This window comes from Plectrocnemia conspersa, unplaced genomic scaffold (assembly GCF_051122295.1).
Source record: "Plectrocnemia conspersa isolate PC_06_02 unplaced genomic scaffold, ASM5112229v1 ptg000005l, whole genome shotgun sequence".
In the NCBI taxonomy this organism is placed as follows: domain Eukaryota; kingdom Metazoa; phylum Arthropoda; class Insecta; order Trichoptera; family Polycentropodidae; genus Plectrocnemia; species Plectrocnemia conspersa.
The window spans coordinates 26,303,691-26,325,855 of record NW_028277169.1 but is presented as its reverse complement, the minus strand read 5'-3'; the positions used below and the strand labels follow the sequence as shown (position 1 = coordinate 26,325,855).

Genomic DNA, 22,165 nt, shown 5'->3' with positions numbered 1-22,165 from the left:
AATGTTTGAGAATTTTAAGGCATTTTTAAAAATGAAATACATATAATTACAATGTTAAGTTAGTAATAACAGATGACCATTTGTAATAAATTTTGACGATAAAAAGTAACGAACTATGACGAATCGCAGTATAACGAAATGGTATTTAAAAAAATACAATAACATTATTTTTGACTAGAGAGACGTATTTTAAGAAATTTGCAATAGATGCAAAAATTCATTATATATTCAAGTAAATACACATGCAAATTTATGAAAAATTGTACAGTTTAAAGAAAATTACAGTTTTTTTTAATTTACTTAAATTGCTAGCTAGCCTAGCAAACCTAAATAATACTGATCCAGCCCTTTAAAACATTATTGGTGATTAATGTAGTATAAAATTTAAGGTCTGATCCTAATAAATAATGATATTATTGTACATTCGAATTTAAAGACTAAATGTTGGCAATCCAATAAAAGTTATTAAAGCAATTATTAACCTAAATATAGAATAAGTAAGTAAAAAGTTTTTTCAATCCATTTAAAAATACTATTTTATTTGTAAAAATTATTAATAAGATTTTAATTTATATTATCAATAATTCATCTTTAAAATAAAATGTCTTAAGAGAGTATTAATATCGATTTTCCGGAAGGTGAATAATCGACAAGGTAGCATTGTCTGCTGGGAGAACTGCTTTCAATATAGGTTTTGCGTTAATGCCTTTTACTCGGCTTTGTAACGCCTTCGGGAACCTATCCACGAAATAAACATATATATAAACGAGGGTGACGGATCGGAAAAGTCTTTCACGGGCTGGCGGCTTTCCCAAGGCTTTCGGTCTTCCTCTTCATATACACACCATAGAAGCCATATCGATCAGGGGAAACACTTCGCGAGGTTCATTAGGGATTTCATTCACACAGGCCGCGACTGTGTGCTTTAAAAATAAAAGCCCTGACCAAAGCGACGAAAATTCCGATTTTTCGTTACGGTTATTGGAAATAATAAGAAGTGTTATTCTTTACAGCGGGGGCGTGGAATAAAAGGGAAAAATTCTTCTGAAAACATTCGATGCCCGGAAAACGTCTTTTCAATTAGAAGAAAAAAATCGGCCGCTTGTATTTATTCGTATAAAAGAAAACTCTCACGGATAAAGCAACGGGGATAATTGAATTTTCCACTTTTAGCCCCCCCCCCTCGTTACTTCCCCGGTCCGGAATCTCTCCTCTAGCGACTCTTTTTTTCTAATATTTTTTGTGTGGTCTATTCTCGGGTGATTTTTTATATTGTCACGTTTCAGGGCAAGAAGGACGAATCAATAATCGCGGAAGAATTATTTTATAGGGAATTACGCGGCAGAAATCCGAACAGGGCTTTTTATTATTTATTTTTTAAATAAGGCAAAAAATATATAAATATAAATGCCATTACTTTTACATTATTACCAATGTTGTAAAGTCTCATAAAATAATGTATCATGGTAAAGAAAATTTAATGATATTTGCTAGAATTTATTTATAATATAATATATCGTAATTAAACATATTTATTATTCCTTAATGACATAAGTACGGTAATTGCAAATTCGAGTTTTTTTTTATTATGCCGATAAATAAAAATTTAATGAATGTTTTTGCTTTGTTTAGACTTTTTTCTTTACATAGTGATTAGGATTCTTTAAAAAATCAGCTTCCATTCACATAAATGTAATAATATGTATTTTTCTCGCTCTACCTTATTATTAAAATATTTATAAAATTTCGGTGGGAACATTTTGAGGAAAGAAATTTCCACTAAATAATTAGAAATCACTTTAAAGATCAGGTATTTAAGATCTCTCTATACTAAACAACTTAAAACGAGACATATAAAGGTTTTTACTACATCTAAACAAAATTGTAAGCCCTCATAAAGCTTCTTCTTTAAAAAATCAGCTTCCATTCACATAAATGTAATAGTATGTATTTTTCTCGCTCTACCTTATCATTAAAATATTTATAAAATTTCGGTGGGAACATTTTGAGCAAAGAAACTTCCACTTAATAATTAGAAATTACTTTAAAGATCAGGTATTTAAGATCTCTCTATACTAAACAACTTAAAACCAGACATATAAAGGTTTTTACTACATCTAAACAAAATCGTAAGCCCTCATAAAGCTTCAAAGTTAACCGCTTTGAAGGCTTTGAGTTATCCATGATGGACATCCATTATAAATCCGCGTTTTATCGTCAGACTCTTAATTTAACTTAATTATATTAACTTTCTATCTTCCTATCAAAAATTTTTCTTAAAAATTTTTCAGTCTGAGAGTCACTAATGTTCAGAGCTTACGTTTTACAATTAAAAAAAATATGTTATTATTTTTTTTTAGATATTTACGATATACCTTAAGAACAAACACAACAAATATAAATTTAATAAAAGTTGTTTGAATTCTTCTATACAACAAAACACAAATTTTTCTATATAGTTGACAATATTTTTTCTAAAATCTAAAATTTCACTAATTAATTAGAGCTTATAATAATAATAATAAAAAATTATACAAATTACAGAACTCTGTGAATTATAATGAAATGATATGTATTTTATTTTTTGAGAGTATAGCTCCATAAAAGAATGCTAAATGTGATATTAAGAATAGTTTAAAACTATATTGATTATAAAATAGATCAAAATAAACTGTCTAATTTATAAAAATACAACAATTATATTCTCAATAGTTTTAGTAAAAATTGATTTTCAAGTCTGCTTAAATATATCACGTTACTTTTTAGTAGTACATAAAAATTTAGAATTAGATATAGGAAATCGTTATTTTATTTTACTTTTATATATTCTACGTTAATCTTTTAACTGATCTGATATTTTTATAGTTTATATAGCATACACTAAAATTTCACAAAATACAAATAGATCGGTTTAATTGTATCTATTGAGATTCACTAAATTTTAGTATTCGTGTTTTTTTATCTAGTATGAAATTATTGCAATAAAACATAAAAAGGCAATAGGCAAAGTCTGCCTGTACTCTCTTTCATATCTATGCGTCCGTTTTATTTCTGAGCATCTTTTGATGTATTCGCAAAAGGTCTGAAGTAAGTACGTAGAATAGGTTCAAACGAACGCAAATCGCTACCCGCGTATACATAATTCGGAGACTACCTTTTAAAACGTTTCGAGTTAAAGCTTAGGCATTTTAATAGAGTTTCGTCGGACAATTTTCCCTTTGTCCTGCGTGTATCATTATATTTAATAACAATTACGAAATTTTCATTTCGCCGGCATTCTTTCGTTTCGTTCGGAGCTTTTTTCGTCTCACACACACACAATTGTCGAGCTTTCATCGGCTTCCGTTCCGAGGGGCGAAATTACTTTTGCGAAACTTCAAAATTACTTTGCGTGTAATTCTTCGAATACCAGGTAGTGAGTTCGGGAATATTCGCGCAAATTCAGTTACCCGTTACCCGGTGTGTGTATATAGCGTAATGAAATTAACGCTTTCGGCGCTCCTCTTCTGCTCAAATTTGAACAATAGCGAAATATTAAACAAGGCAGATTTAAGCAATGTGTCGGATACATCAAACACAGAGAGTTCAAACTTAATTCTAACTTGTACCAACGTACTTATATTGCACCTGTCTAATCTTTGAAAGCCTTATAACGAACCAAAATAATCCATAAAAATGTCAAGTCATAGATTTTAACTTTTTTTAGATAATTTATATTTAGCAGTTTTTGATCAATGAGCTTTTTATTTTCTCAACATGAGTCCTTAAAACGCTTATTTGTGTATTTTTCAAGTACTGAAAAAAATGAAAATATTTAGTTAATTGTCGCTCATGTGTACTACTGATATGTAAGGTTATATTTATGCCACCGTCATGTTAGATATACTTGCTGTGGTACCTCACGATAGTGAAGGACCGACAGATATTGTTAGATATATTCATTTTTTTATCATAGCATAAGAAATATGGGGATGTTCCTATATTTTAGATAAACTTATATGCAGCTTTGACACATGTGTTCATTAATTATTACTATATTACAAATATTTTTAATAAATTTTGATGAAAATATAATTAATCCTAATTCATGTATATCTAAAAATACGTACAAATTTTGAAATATCAAATCAAATGAAAATATCATGCTTTAAGTAATATTTATTAGATTCATATAGATCTTTTTAAACGTTGGTTAATACTGACATTAATCATTCTACTTTACGCTGACGAGCTGGAAATCGTGACTGTCTCCCTAAGGAGTCATACATCAGAATTCTTGATTCGGTTGCCTGTCTGTTCGGCAAAAAAAAAAGAAAGACGTCTTCGTGCGATGAAAATCTATCTTTTTATAAGCGCATTGGGAAATACCCTCTGCATCTTGTAGCATGTGTATACTAACTATAGATAGCGTTCTATATGTATACTATATATTACATGTTGTAGTCTCGGAACAAAAATAATCCCTTTGTGATCTCGGTTTGTTCTGGTGTGAACTTTACGCGAAGACGTTCTAATTGTGGACCACTTCCAAATGTCACAGAGACAATTAAATATTGAAAATACAGTATAATTTTATCATAAGGAATTGCTTGCTAAAAAATATGACAGAATAAGCCCGTATCTTTATAATCATAATAATATAAATAAATAGAAAATTACTGCGATATTTTATATTATTTATTATTCTACCCAATGTTTGTTACACTGTAAACAATCGTTACAGTTTTACAAAAAAAAAAAAAAATTTACGTTGTTTTATATTTAATTTTATTGCTTATAATAGCAAGTTTATGTTAAATATATTTAAAGCTAGTTATTGCTTTCAAGGTTAAAACAACAACTGAGCAGAAAAAATTTAGCTCAAATTTATTGTAATCTATAAAATTATCCTAATGAATTGACAAAAAATAGTAATATATTCAATTTTGCCTTGATAATACATAATTTGAATAAGGTTATTTTGCACCCCACTTAGTGAGTTAATTTGAATACATTTGTTTACATTCATTTTACGTATTTTTCCATATTAATGACAATAAAATTTATATTGTATTTATATTAAATTATCGAAAAAAATTCGATTTTCATTGTATTACTATATAATAATAATATATTTCAAAACTTTTATACTATTTAATTACGTTAATTTATTTTACATATTTTTTGATATATTATTCGGCTTTTGTGGATTTTTATATAACATTACAGAAGCTCCTAATAGTTTTAAAAAAAAAATTTATTAACACTTTTTTATGAAAATCGTTTATATAAAATCAAATTTAAAAAATATTAAATACATATATTGCTATTTATTTATTATTTCTTTAGTTAAATATGTAAATATTTAACTATCTGAGGTACCTCAAATCAGTGAAAGATCAACCGCCGTACATGTACGGCGATACCGCTCAAATCCAAATTTTTGAGGTTTCGGTAATCAAAAGTTGAAGAGGTATTAAATATCATTATAATCAAGCATCTAATATATTTTGAGTATTCAAAGAACACATTTAAAAAATAAAAATAAATATTAGTGTAGCGACACACAGAGACTGTAACCAAAAACGATCATTCATTAGCAATTGAGACAAACAACACAATAACGTGAAGGATTTCAGGGACTACACAGTCATTAAGAGAATTCTTTGTGGCGGAACGGTCACGGATATCAAAAATCACCATATCGGTGACATTTCAGAATATACAATACGATCTTGGACGAGCGAACGTCGCTTTCTAAGGGCGTAGATTTTTTTCGCCGTTCTACAAAGCGACTGCAGCGATTGGCTGGAAGGTTGCCGCATATATGCGATTGACCAGCAAGCCTTATAGCCCTGGATATATAAGCCCAGACTTCGATGAGAGGAGTCAGACAGTCACAAGTCACCAGCAGCCACTCAAGGAGACCAGCAGACACGCCCCCATCGACAGACGACCTGAACTCCCGAATGACCAATTGAATCCTGACACTCGCTGCAGATAGCTACAAGAACCCGAGGATCGACCACTGACATTACCCCTGCGCCGACTTCACCACTGCTTGAAGAAAACGTATCGCCAATAATCGTCCATCGCATATATGTAAATATTGCAATGAAAAGTCTTACAAGATTCTACATTGAGTCTCGTTAATCACCCTTAAGGTTCCCAACACCTAAATTAGCAAAAATATATGTATATAAAACACAAAAGCAAATAGATCAGAGTTCACATTTGTGGCAAATTTATACATTATATCAAGATTTGATTTTATTTGAAAATTTATATGTTTGTTATTATATGAGCATATTTTTCTACTAAAACCTATTTTCAGTGAGATAATAAACGTCTGATATTATGTCAGGATCACCAGCGATAGACCTGCTCAAAGTTTATTACGTAACTGTTACAGTTTAGTTGTGTCGACTTTGCCGTTTACTTTCAACTTTAACAGTTTAAAATCACTCAAAAGGAAAAATCGTCAATGTATTTCAAAAAATATATTAAAATTATGAGCTATGAACATAATTTAATTGCTTTAGTTTAAAAACGAAACGCTCTTTTTATTTTGTTATAACTTGATACCTCTTTGTAAGTGACTATCGATTTCAATAGTCAGTCACAAACAAGTGTCTTTGTTTACGATAAAATATACAAAATGTAAATAGATCAAACGCGTGAATCTTCACAAAACTGTGAGAAGAAGAGGAAGCAACAGAGCCCAAACAAAAACAAGAGCACTCGGAGTCGAGACAAAACTTTACAAGTCCGAAAAAGAGCACAAATCCTAGAAACTCCTTTTGATCCCGGTCTACTAATTACGTCCGCCCGTTCGTTTTCCTTGTTGCGTTTTCTGCACTGAGAGATTGGAAACGCGGGCACCGTGACGAATTGTAATTAACACGGTTTTAAAGCGATTTTCATCGGCGCTTTGACGGGAGGGTCGTATCAAAGGTTACGCGAGACGCTAATGAAAAATGCGCGTCGCCCGCCGGTCGAAAGACGCTCGCCAATTAGGTGCGCTTTCAGCGCCTAATTGCGCGACGAATCGCGTTAGAATACACAAAAATAAAAATAAGAAAAGGTCCGAGTATCTTTAACCTTTAAAATGTAATGTGTGAAGGGATTATTATAACATTTGCTTTAACTTAACCTCTTAACCTACCGCGAGTTAACCAAATCCTTACTCTCAATCCTTGAACGTTTCTTTTTCAGGATTGAAGAGATTTATTTTGTTGTCATAAAATATGTGGCATTTTCACAGCCTATAGCAGTGAAGTAAACAATGCGTGTGGCATAATTTATATTTGAAATTCAAGTATATTTAAATCAAATATTTTCTAAATTATTACTATTGACAAATTACGTAAAGCTTTAAAACCATACATTAAATCCTAATTTATATTACGTCTAAACTTGTAAGTAGCACTAACCGTTAATCAGAATGTTTATTAAACATATGTAAGTTGAGTATTTCTATATTTCTAAGTATTTCTACGCTGTTGTATTAAATGTATGGTTTAAATACATTTCATTAAAAGATTACTTATAACAAAATAAAAATATAAATACCAATATTTTCGCAATTAAATCTCAATCAAGGAACAGTAATAACCATTTAAACATAATTAACGTGCTATCAAAAATATCATATTACGGTAAGATACGTAACAACGACCTTTAAAATTCTGTGAATGTCAAGCGTTTTTATTTATTTAACATTTTTTTAATAAGTCTAGTTAGAAACAAGCTTTTAAAAAAACTCACGTCCCTTATACGAAAATAAGTAAATATTATTTCATATAAAACATTGAGTGTAAGGTCGTTTTAATCAAACATTAATATCTATGTAAATTTTAATTTTAAGCGTATTATAATTCTTTTATATATTAATGTGTAATTAGTTGAAACATTTCAATGTCATTATATAAATATTTAAAAATATAGTAATAAATATTATATAATAAATTAAAAAAATATTTTCATCATAAGTGTTGCTTTAAATATATTACTTTGATACATTCTCCTGTGATTCTCCTATTGTATTTATTTAATAAATGACGGAAGTAATCATTCGCTGTTTCTATTGTGTTATAAAAATAAACGTGAGTGTATATGTATATACATAATAACGATATAACACACAAATAAGAAACGTGACCCATTAAATATTCCTTCGTCGTAGTTTCATCTTTGAAAGAGTCCAGATGGACAAATATTGAACGACGCAGTATCAATTGTTTCCTCGTAAAGGAAGCTGGATTTAAAACCTTTATAAGTCACTCAAAGTAAATAATATGCAATGAGGAAATGTAGCGGATATTTCTATAATATATTTTTATAAAAGTCATTTTTTTTTCAGGAATGTCTTTCGTTGGACGAGTGCCTAGTGTTCGGTCGTAGGAAATGATGGCGAAGGAATCCGACATTCAACATTGTTAGGTGAGTGTTGAATAATAGATCTGATATATTATAAACAGGAAACTATCAAGGAATCTTAAGTTTTATTGAATTAACCTAATTTTAAGGAATATCTGAATAACTTTCATTAATCTCTTTCTTTATATAAATATGTTTAAGAGATTGATTTAATTATTTATTAATATTACTTTTCGCATACCTAGCTTAATTTAATTTTTTTTCATATGAATTCCAGTAAGTAAAAGCTATGTATAAATAATTACATGGTGATGCATTTTAAAGTATCCCAGAATTATATAATAATATTTTATTTTTTAACTGACATTCAAATTAAAGAAATAAAACAAATCTAAATCATACACATTAAACCCTAATTGTATGATAAATTTATTGGGCAAAAGTGATGAATTAAAATGGTAATTTTTAATTAATTAACAAATAAATTGTTCATTTAAAATCCAAATTGTGTAAAATATTTTAATTAACTATACGTATGTTTAATTTATGTCGGTCCTTCATTATCGTGAGTTGCTACAGCTAATATATGCTTATTTTTTTGTGACGAATAATAATGCAATATCTTAGTGCTCCTAAAAGCGCCTTAAAATATCGTACAAATAATTTTAATTTGAAAATTAAAATTATACCCATTTAATCAAGAATTTCAAAGCAAAAGTAAATTTATAATTTAATTATATAAATAAAATTCGAATCGCTTAAAATGTTTTTACTATATTTATATTATCAGAAGCATTATATGTGTTTATTTCTTTGTAATGAATTATAATATAGTGCATTTAAAAGTAGCCTGGAACAATAATACAAATAAATTAAGCAATATGCTTTTTTTACATTGACTATAGTTTTTATTTATTTCTTTATCTTTCACTGCAACATGACAGACTTTAGCCTAATTCGTTACAACGGGATAAGAACAATCTACTACTACTATTAGACTGAAATCAAAGTCTGTTAAGGGGTTATACATTTTTTAATAATTATATACTAATATTACAGTTTACAATTATCATACAACCTCGCGTAATATAAATTATTTAATACTATATTTATCTGTAATATTATAAGAAAAACACGAAAACCTAATTGGTTATAATGGGTTGAGATTAAAATTACATAATAATTATTAATTCTGAGCTCTCAGATACGATAAAAATTGTTAATCATAAGTTCCATATAGGTATTTCAAGTCTTGGTAACCGACTTATACCATTAGTCAAATTATAATCAAAATAGTTTTTAAAAATAAACAATTAAATGATAAAATGAATATATTAATAAATACACATATTTTTATTTTATGTGATACAATACTATTTTAAATAAATATAAATATAAGTTTCATATCTTCAATATGTCACTTTTTAAGTTTTAGTTATACAGTGCCAAATTTTTGATATATTGAAAGTTAAATAAGTGTGCGAATCTTATTAGGTTTGCCAAAGCAGACGCAATTCAAGTAATTTAAAATCAGAAACAGAAAAAATATAAATATTGTAAATATAGATTACAATAAAAAATGTATTGGGTAAATACATATAAAAAACGCTACTGATGACACGGTTTTATGGTGAATATTAATCGACACAGACGCGCATATGACGTCATCGTCCTCAAGAGGTAAAAGAGCGGCAAAATCATAGCCAATCTTATTAGGGAGGCCTCATTCTGTGTTAGCAGCTCTGTAGTGTGCAATTACAGTAGAGAGCACCGAAATAAGATAATTTAAAGTTTTAGCGCACAGTGTGATTTTTTTTATTCTGTAATTTATGCCATATATTTTTTTTAAATACTGGATGAGCATTACTAATATTTACTATATCGAATTTGATAGCGGCTGTTTCGCACTTAACCAAATGTGCCAGTAGGCTTCTTCGCCATCTACAATATTGTACATATTTGATTCTATATTTAAACCCTATATATATTATTTTCTACCAAATATACTTGGTCTTCCTACAGTCTCAGCTGCTAGTCACTTTATATTGGTAACGTGCAATAATACCACGTATAGGCACAGTGTTATATAATATTACGTAACGGAAATACCTTAGCTCACGTACATTCACCGCCCATGTATCTCCGTCCCTGGCTTAAGTAAGGGTCCGGAACCTTTCCTTGAGGCAAACCAGGGCCGGATCGGAGCCGTCCGTGCGTTATTGACCTGCGGTAGTTAACCATAGCATATTTCATCCCCGGGGCCGGATTGACGTCTGGCCACTCGCTCACTCTCCTAGGCGCTTTTGATTCATACTATTCCGAGAGCGAGTTCGACTTTTCCGCATGGAGAATTTTCGCCTGGAAAAGTTATACGCCCGCGACGTTCGCTCGCGATAGCGGTAACTTTCGACGGGAAAGTTCTAGTTTTGAAGCCGCGTGAAAATTGTATAGATATACTACGTTTATGTTATATAATACTAATTACTTGATTAGGGTTATTGCCATATTCTTTTTAAATGTAAAATTGTTTTGTCATTATTTATTATTTAGTGCCAAATTTATGGTAGCTATAAACAATAAATTTATGCAATGCTAAAATGCTAAAATATACATTCAAGTTGGAAAATTTCTAATATATCTGTATAATCATAATATTATATCTGTATATTTTTAGGAACATTAATATTTGAAGCAAAAAACAGTTTGAAAAAATATTTAATAATACGTTAAAGTAAAAAAAAATGTATAATCAATTATATATACTCGTTTTAATTCAACAAATTTTGTAGGTATTTTTATGTATATCTTAATAGCATATAAAATTAATTGCGAATTATAAATACAAATTATGTTAATTATACATTTATCGATTTATTGATTTATGTTACCGAGACGTTTGAGAAAAATTGCAATATTGCTTTCCTAATATATTTGCCTTTGTGCTGATCTTCTTACATTAGAAATAATTAAATATTTATCTACTTGAATATGTTTCTCTTTTTACAGAAACATATTCAAGTAGATCGATAAATTCATTTAATATTATAGTTTTTAAAATATAGTTACATAATAAATAATTTATTAGAATACAATCTTATTTTATCAGTACTAAAAGTGATATTTTGTATCTAGAGATAAAAAAATATATTTTTTTGTGAAACATATATTTATTGTAAAGAATATTTAACTGACCGTATTGATTTTAAACCTGTAGTTGTAGTTAACGCAAATTTTACAAGCATGTTTAGTAAATTAAATATAATGATTATACTTTTTTTTTAAATCAATTAGGTTTTGCATTATTTACTAAATAACTGGTTTAATAAAAGTGGAATTTTATAAGCATAATTAATATTATAAATTTATTGTTATGCATTAGCGGACCAGATAAAAAAAGCAAACTTCAGACTAGTAATATATTATACAATATATATAATAATACAGTTTTTTATATATACATATGATATTTTCTATTAGCTAAAGTAGCTTATTATTAGAGTTTTTACGAGCTCGATTTAAATTAAATTTCACGATATTCATTCGTAAGATTAGGAAAATCTTAAAAACATAATATGTGAAGATCGATATTTTTTTTAATTTTATTATAATCACTAATACCGATGTCAAGACGCCATAAAAATTAATAAGCCAAAATTTTTTGTAGGTTTATAACCCAGGTATTTAAATATTAATCACTGATCTATTGTCTCGTTATTAATACGAATCCAGTATTTTTTAGAGATTTTAAGAAACAAATTTATACGTTTGTTTAACATTATCAAATAATATACCTATGTTTTTTTAACTATTATTCTTACAATAATAAAAATACTAATTTTGATTTTAAATCATGTGAAATCTAGATATTTTAAATTAATTTCTACTAAAGCTATGATATTTTATTATTGCGCTTATATATTATTCTATCAATATAAATGTAGCATTTAGCATACAATTATTTTGCAATATTTACTTAGAATTATACATTTTTAAAACACAGAAAAATGTTTACTTTGAACACTTTACAAAATACATATGTTTTAGATTAATACAAATTTACAAGTTAAATATCGAAAAAATTAAACTCCGATTTTTTAATAAAAATATCGATTAATTTTTTTCTAAATTTAAAAATAAAATTACCCCAAAAAATAGTAGTATTTTTGCTTTCATTACCAATTTACTGTTTCTGATCTAAGAGTCAAAACATATTATCGATTCAAATGGTTGTTTGGCAGCACTCAGATAACACTGGCGTGATGGTTTTTTCTCTCTACTGGCAATCTTTAAGTTTGGGGACAGGATAGTGACGGGTGACAATTAGACAAGATTGCCAGTCGAGAGAGAAAAAACCTACAAACCGTGCCGCCGAGTTTTGGCCATAATAAAAATCTATATATAAATATAAATAGGCCCCAACAGTTGTATTCTTATTATTTATGCGATCTTTTGTTATTTAAAATTGTAACATCATGATTTTGCCTGAACTAGAACGCTCACAAACATGAAAAAATATTGCTATAGATATTGATAGTCTCAGTTGTAAATTTAATAATTAGGTCACTATTATAGTTATTTAGATAAACATAAAAAAAAATATTAAGAAATTAAAGACGTTTTATTTACTACTGCCTGATATTATGTATGAGTAAAATAAAATTATTGAATAATTTGCATATAGAAGTAGAGTTACCCCATTTATACTGAAGTCCATCTTGGAACCCAAATAAAGAACTTGAGAGTTTTTCTTTAGATTGCCAAAACTATAACGTCCCGGAAAATTAGGTGCGTTTTCAACGCACGTAGGTACATTGCGTCACTATCCTATGGGTATCCCGAGCCAGGTGCAGCCCTAGGGGCGCAAATGGGGTTAACGAACCGTTTAAGACAATCGTGCTAGAGTACTTTAGTATTCACGTTGGCGGTGTAGAGCTGAAGACTCGCCGTCTACGTGCTTGGATTATAATTTAGGGCGCTCCGTTTTAATTCGGACCAGGGGGAAATCTCGCCTTAGGGTCCAAAAGTGTCCCAGGGCCAAGGAAAGATTTAAGGCTGGTAGGGGTCAGCGCAGCACAGCGGTGAAGTCCAGCGGGGGCACGTACTTGCGATATTTCACTCTAAGCCAAAATTTACGGTATGCAAATTTAACTAAGAATTATTTAACCGAAAAATAAATTTTGCTTGATGGAAAATTCAGTAAGAGCTTGTGCAAGTTTCATGATAAAAAGTCTGGCATTTTATTTAGTATTAAGTAAGGATTTTTTCTCAAAAGTAGTTTTGACGTCGTTCAAACACATTAAAACTTTTTACGTGTTATTTTTTTGCTCGACCCATAACGAATTCATAGAGTAAACATTTTATTCGAGTCACGATTGAGAGTTTACCAATTTGCTGTGTGAAATTCAGATGCCGTGTAATAATAACAAAAGTAGGTCGTCATTCTCACGCTATGCTTTTCTTTGTTCCTATTACGATTGTTGGCTTAATTGATTGAGTTGTAGTTTACGTTTGGGACGTAAAAAGCTACCGTGAATATAATTTTATATAAAGATGACAAAATACTAATTAATTATTTACTAAGAATATTTTTAATTAAAATATATTGAATTTTTGTACAAGATTTGATAAGCTACAAAGATAGTTCATATTATATGTGAAATTACATGCTAAATTAGTTTTTTCCCAAGTTTCATATAGAAACATTTTCAAACAGTTTTACAAAACATTAATTACTGACATTAAATATTTGTTTATATTATAATATTCCAATTGAAGTTTAATGTCGAGAGAGTAGCTGTCCTTCTTTAAACAAATTTGATTCAAAAAGCCTTCCTGAAATATGTAAGATAAAAGTTTTATTTTTTTGCCTTAAAAGGCAAAGCAAAATATTTCAAATCGACATGAAATTTTATTGCATTTTTTTACTGAGTGGTACTTTAACTCAAAATAATCGTATCTGCTTATATTTATAAAAAAATATCAAACGAACCACATAAAAAAAATAATTAGAACCTTCAAGAAGGGGTGAGTAAGTAAATATTTATTAGTTTTACCTGGACATTGTACAATGTGCTATAAACACTGATATTATAACGTCCTTTTCCATTTTTATTTTGAGCAAAATTTTATGTGGAATAGTACCAAGTCAACGCTATAATAAAATTAGCTTAAGGTGAAACACGATGCAGCATCTCGTTAATCACAAAATCAAGTGTATCGCCTCCTGAAATTATCCGTGTTTAGCAAACAAACTTAGCGAAATACAGCCTTTGAAATCTGCGTGCATCCCTCGAGCAAACAGGAGCCACCCCAGATACACACACCCAACTCCCAGCAGCCACCCTCGGCGTTTAAGATTCGCAGGTTATCTTGTTTATATAATTCCGGATAAACGGATTTGTTCAGCTTCGGCTGTACCAACACGCGGACGACAACTCCTGCTTTTTTATGTATACATTCCCGGGGAAAGAAAATGTTAAATTAAAGTTAAGCTCCGAGATGAGTGTGTACACAATCGCGAGTCACTTGAAGCTCCGGAGACGGGAACCGCTGAAGATGATTCACTTAACTTCTCTTTTTTGCCCTACTTATTACCGTTAAAAAAGTACTCGTTTAACGTAGTTCGCCGGGATTACTTTGGCACTTGATACAGAGAAAAATGTTTGTGGCGAAAGGAGATTTTTTTGCATTTAACGATACTCTCGAAAATTGTTTTTAATAATCGTTAATGCATTTTTAAGGATTACAAGTGTTTTTATTTGACTAAAAATAAAACCGACACTGATGAATTAGATACTAAAAGAAATATATTAAATTTAGGGATCAAAATTATGTAAAAAAATGATGTTGAAGGAGTATACTGTTTAAAGTACAAAATAGATTATTAAAGAAATTAAAAGTGTTAATTTTTTTAGACTTATTAATAGCAGTAAGATATGACCCATCAGAATTTAATGTTGCTCTAATCTTTCATGATCATCTTTATATAAACAAAATGTGATCCAAGCTAATAAATTGCAAGCTCTTCTTAAGTGTAAACCTTTCATCTCATAACATGTATAGTTTTGTTTGGGTACGGAACTATACCTATGTATCGTAAAACACACAGTAATGGAAAGCATCGCTCTCGAACAGACAAGCGCTTGTATATTAAAAACTCGCAAACAAATCGTCTCGACATCTTCAAACATTCGTTGTGTACCAAATGTGACAAGAGTTGACTCCGACTCAAAACGTTGACAAAAAAAAAACACAACACACACATCTCTCTCCCATACAATGGTAAGACTGCCATCAAGATTCTCAATATTTTACATTATATACATTCATATAAAGTTTCTAAACATAAATATATAACAGTGGATATATAAAAAAATCAACGTCAAAACATTGTGATTGTGTCTTAGACACATACTATTTTTTTTCAATAATGCTATTCTGCCTTTGTCACTATAATAATATATATTAAAGTATTTATATATTTTTAAGATCTATACATTTAAATTAAATACAGGTGCAACTATTTTTCTATATTTAATAATAATTCCATTTTCTATATATTCAAAATAGGGCATGCTTATACAATTAAAATTAAGCTTTAACTGACTAGTATTTATGTAATTTATCTGAACAATTATTTATCGTACCCTTCGCACGACCTAATCAATTTTTTGTTGAATTATTTTAATATGCCAGCACTTAGAAGTGTATTTAATATTCCGTACGTGACATTGCGATAAAAAATCAACCATCAGAAAGTCATCAATAGCTCAAGTAATTTTTATTATGGTGAATGCAATGAAAGTTGGGAACATGAGCCGCTTAAATCAATAGACCAATAACTAGCCAATATTGAATTTCTGAGAATCAACATATTCAAGTTTTTGCATGTGAAAGTCTGAATCGTTTCCTTAATCACATTTTTGTTTAATCGCTATTTATTTGGACTTAACTATAACGTAGCTACATAGCTTTTTTCGATTCATTCTTTCGCAAAAAAATTGCATCAGTGAAAATTTAATTTCCTATACTTTTAAATTTATTGGTGAATATAAAAAAAATATGTTTTAAATATTGTTTTAAAATTTTATTTACCTAAGTATAAAATTTTATTTTTAAACATCTGTTTTAACTTAGTAAACTAAGATAAGTTATGTAAAATTAATTTGGTAGAGAAATCATCGCTTATTACTATTTAAGTCTAATTCCTTATTTTGTAATTATTATTTGCCTTAAAATTCGCAAAAAATGTTCTGGTAAAAGGTAATATCGAATTCGTTCTGTGAGTTTATATCGCATAATCTTAATGGGACAGAAACATAAGTAACTGTTTTGTCGGTTTGCCCCTTCTGAGAATTATTATTAATTTAATTAGATGTCACTATTTTCTATCAATATTTTTTTCTTATTAGGCTATTCAATTTAATATGCAAAATAAGCAAACATTAAAATCAAGCCATTTATTTTAATATACAAAATAAACAAGTAAAAGTGTTTCAAGCATTAGATAAAAACGGGTTATAAGTAGAGACTGGCCGGTCAAAAGAGCGTGCGTCAAATGAGCGCTGCATTATAAGCGCTGCGTCATAAGACGTTTACCAAAGTAGCGCTGTAACAAAATAGCGTGCGTCAAATGCGCAGACAGTCATAGGAGCGTTTGACAAAAGAGAGCACGTCATAAGAGCGCAAAAATACTTGGAGAAAATCAAGTATTGAATATTTTAGGAATTAGGTATAAAAAATATTATGTAAGTAAGTTGTGAGAAAAACGAGATATAGGCGGTAAAATTAGTATTTTATGTGCCAGAGCGTAATGACGATAAAAATGATTAGCAAATAAAAACATTATTATTTATTAATTATTACGGAAATATGAAAGTATGGTTCTCCATCCTCATACGTACGATATTAATATATTTTATACTAAAATAAAAAGCTGATTTTGAATTTATCATTAGATTTGTTCTGTGTTGTTTCATTAAATTTACAAATAATTATCTACTCGACTTGCAATCAATGCGTACAGTTATAGGGCAGGTATATAGCTCGTCAGACCTTTTTTTTATTTATTTTAGACAACTACACTTTATCGCGAATGTCAGCTTAGTACGAATATTATATAATATATTTTTGTTATGTAAACGATTAATGTTTTATCGTTTAATCTGTAAGAAAATTCATATACATATTATTTAAGCCACACATATGATATATGTTTGTATATCGAAAATATCCGTATCTATGGTCAGAAATGAGCCAAGACGTTGGGACGTTGTTACAGCGCTACTTTGGTAAACGCTCTTTTGACGCACGTCCATTTGTCCGCGCTCATTAGTTGCCGTAGAGACTATAATCCAAATATTTAAAAATTCGAATACCTAATATATTGACCCATTTTTTAATTATATGTTATTGCATTATTTATCCAACAAAAATTTTGTTTATATTTATTTTATATTTTACAAAATATCTTAAAATTAATTAACTCCTCAGTCATTGTGTGCATTTTGTTTTGCGAATTTGATATATAATATTTATCTTTAGGTTGAGCTGTGAGCCAACAGACAATTTGCAGAACATTGACACATGGACCCCAAACAAGTCAATTGAAAAGTTGCAAATATATTGCACAACCATGTGAGACCTCATATGCGTCCAAAAGTTAAATGAGCTGCGTTAAATAATAAGTGCTTAAGTATACCGACCATTTATTTTAGGGTAATTTCTAAGACAGCTACTATCAAAAGTGCATTTAGAAATTTTATCAATACTAGAATTTTACAATAGCTTAAAAATGTTCTTAAATGTTCAAAAACTTTAAGAAATGTACATGAAATAAAAAGATAATTGACATACAAATATTGTAATTAATAATATTTAAACTATCAGATCAACAAATGTTTGTTGAAATTATTGCCACCATAAAAATGTCAGTGATGAATTAATTCAGAAAATAAAATACAGGAAGCAGCGCTTTCACATTTCTATAGAACACTGTATGCTACTGCAATATATTTGTAAGGTCTGAACGATATTTTAAAATGTTCTTTTTTGTTGGGCGGTAAAATATCCCAACTGCAAGATTAGTACAGACCGTAACGAGAACTTACAGGGTAAAGTACCTCGACCATTAAAACAACGTTTGGACAATTCTTTGTGATCTACCATCGAATCCATCACCATCTTTAGAGCATTACGTCGCTGCCTCGTTGCAGCCGAGTGATTGATACCTTCTCGGGGCGTATGCCGGCGCTATTCTCTTCTTCTGCCCGACAGACGAAATGGAATTTTATAAATAGATTCCGGGAAGAAAGTGTGAGACGCAGCAGCAGAAATATATGTCTCCCGTGTCTGTCATTAGGCAACGTGTTGTTTTGGTCGACCATTATGTTAACACGACAGCCGGACAGATATTTCACGCCAGCTATATCGTCGCCATTGAGAAGAAGACACAAAAATACCACCTATACCAAAATACAATGTGTCGTATATGAGTGATTAAATATTACTCAAATTTGTTAGAATGGCAGCTTGCATACCAAAGACAACGCGGAGCATAAAATTTGTAGATTTTAAATATATTCTGCCTTTATTTTATCACATGCCTAATTTTTTTATCATAAAAACAATAGTTTGATATTTCATCTTAATAAATATAATAAGATTGGCACTGCGTTTGTGAGGGGTGCAAATATATATTTCTCTGGACTGTTTAAACTATTTAAAAAAAAATTGCAACCACTAGTAAAAATTCAAAGTCAAAATTAAAAACATAACATTTACCCACCATCTACAATTGTGAAGTTCAATTAATCTGGAGGGTCATTGATTTTCATTCAAATATTGCACTATTTTTTTTGTAATTTAAAATTGTGAAAAAGAACTGAAATACTGCTCGTCCCCATACTGTCCTTTCATGTAATATTAATGTATGTTTACTGTATTACACAACAAATTCCCTGCTGAAGAGTTATCAGTAAATTTGGCAATACCATTAGACTATTCCTGTCTCCAAAATCTTAAATGCTGTTCAATGTTAAATAGATATATTCAGAGGTAACGACTTTCATTGTTGCAATCATGCGAATATAACTAGAACTAAATCATCGCCCTTGGATATTTAACTCAAACCCCAACAAACGTTAAACCATTAACTAACCAACGGATTATCGGGTGGTTGAAAATTATTATTTATGCTATTTGCAAACTATATAATTAAATTTACCACACTGCTCCCTCTGCAGGTAAATATACATTTAAATCTCGTGCAAGTTCAATGAATCAAATAGCGGATTCTAGGGGCTCACTAACTTATAACAAACATTATGGTAATTATAATTTATGCAGTGTGGTAAATATATACGTTAAATATAGATTGTTTAAATAATAGACTACAAATTAAAATATATATTTTGCCATTACTTTTGTAATTATTTCGTACTAAAAATAATTAAGCGAAAAATAATTTATTGCACTGACAGCATCTTGTGTCAGTGCTTAAAAAATGTAGTTCAAAAAAAGTATAAAATGTATATTATTATTCTCAGTAAGAAACAGAGCGCTATTGTATATTAGGGTAGCTATTTTTGACTTACAAGAATTTGAAATCAAATTTGTTTTTAGGCCTCTATAATATGGAGGCAAATAGAGTTTCTCTCCCAAAGTATGAACTATTTTAGCTTTATTGCTTCGGAAATTTCAGGATCATTTAGAAAATTTCATTAACTATTGCATTACAGTGTTGTTTAGACTAAATAAATTAGAGTGGTATCAAAATATATTAGAATTAGTTTTAGCCTGCTAATATATTTTAATTGTAATTTATAGATGATATTATTTTTTTTTAACAGGATTATGGAATTTTTTGTTAATTGCAGTGACAATGTTTTTTTATTGTTTTAAACACATATTAAGGTTATAAATTAAAAGCAATAATAAAAATATATGTGTACATTTAAATTTTTTTTGATAAATATTTATTAAAGCAAGTTAAAAAAATCTAATGCTAAAATATGATTTTTTATGTGTTTAATAAATGGCAACTATAATAAAAAAGGTGATAATTAATAATTTAATATTGCTCATATTGGTCTTAAATTGATCGCTTACAAGGCGATTGTTTATATGAATATTTCTCACACAGAACATCACTTACACGGTTTTAGAAAAATTATGTTTTTTAAGGAGAGTCACTTAATTTCAATATTAACAGGACATAAAGATTGTTTTATTCTAATTGATTTTAATTTTTTAACTTTTCGAGAAAAATGTAATAATCTTTTTATATTAAGAGATCGATGGTTAATTCATACATATATACTTTTATTTCTAATAATATAAATTAAGAGTTTAGTCTTAGAAATTTTGCAGTGATACTTTTGGTTATAAATTAGTTGTAAATTTTTATGAACATTAGCAATTTAGAAGATGAAAAATATTTTTAAAATAGTTTATTACAGATAATGTATTTTATTAAGTATCATAGCAAGTAGGTAAAAAGCTGTTTAGATTAAAAATAAATTTTGAGCATTGTTTGGGTATTAAAATAAACACAATGTCCTACACACGATTTTATTATATGTAACGAAAGCAACATAAAATCAGAATATATTTACATTTAATGTAACAATCCTATAGCTATTTTGGAATGTATAATAATATACGTTGCCGATTGTGTTCTAAGGTCGATTTGGGATCAAATCGCCAGAGTTCCGACGTGCCACGCAAATTCGCATAAGCTCACACAATCGCGTATGGTTATTCGAAAAATGTTCTTTGAATAGCAGGTGGTCGTAAAGGGCGATAGGGATAACCTCGGCGTGCATACGTAAGATAAATCTTTGCCCGTTGTCCGTATATTTAACCCTCTCTTCTTTCTCTCTCTCTCTCTCTCTGGTATCGATTTATCGTCCACAATGGACCATCGGTGCCTCCTGTTTGCGGACCCTTTTGATACCATTCGCCGTGTCTATTATGTCGCCCGATTCGGGTCTCATTCTTGGGGTACTACGTACTCCTGTTTTGGGGACTTAAGCAGCTTTTGTAATTCTTGCGTGCGGCACCCCTTTATGCGAAACCGATACTGAAAACTGTTCGACACGACTGATTGGTTTAGGGATGCTTGGGATTTTATTTTTATATTCGCGGTGAACACACATCCAATTCCTTTGTGTGGTTTTATGGGTTTTGATAAGGTCTGACACGCTTTGATATCGTATAATTTTTACGTATCTATAAATTTATATAAAAACAATGTAGCTATTAAAACTAAGCAAACTATATAAATTAAATCTTACATAGGTAGTAATTTAAAAGGAAATTTATAGTGGCATAAATAAATGTTAAAATCATGTGCCTTAATTACATACTTAATTTTATTTTTAAGTTTAATTTTCTACAGTATCAAAAAACAGTGCGCCAGGGTTTATTAAAAGAGAAGGAGGCAAGAAGAACAGCTGTCCCAGATCTTATCTTAAAAATTAAGTGTGTTAAAAAAATAGATACCGTATTATTTTCTGTCTGGCGACCACACATATAGGCACATTTAGAAGGGTGATTGTCTCATTGTTAATAACCGTGACCAAAAACGTTTATTCATTAACAATGAGACAAACATCATGGCACAAGAGAGATTTTTTTTGACCACACACAACACGGGCCGTTAAGAGAATCCATTTTGTGACAAAACGGTACGGAAGCAATCAATCACCCCAATGCAAATCCTTTCCGAATACAAATATTTAATACCAATATTTGTCAAATATACATTATTTTTTAATTTTGAGGGCTTGCATTTTTTCTGTAAGGC

At 29.4% G+C, this 22,165-nt stretch overlaps 1 protein-coding gene across 1 annotated transcript in view; it reads left to right on the top strand.

Annotated features, from left to right (window-relative positions):
• Positions 1–22,165, top strand: part of LOC148235307 (uncharacterized) — a 131,743-nt gene that overhangs the window by 74,127 nt on the left and 35,451 nt on the right. The window contains exon 2 of the mRNA XM_088186285.1: positions 8,342–8,421. The gene's annotated coding sequence lies outside the window, so the exon portion shown is untranslated. The remainder of the gene's footprint in view (positions 1–8,341; positions 8,422–22,165) is intronic.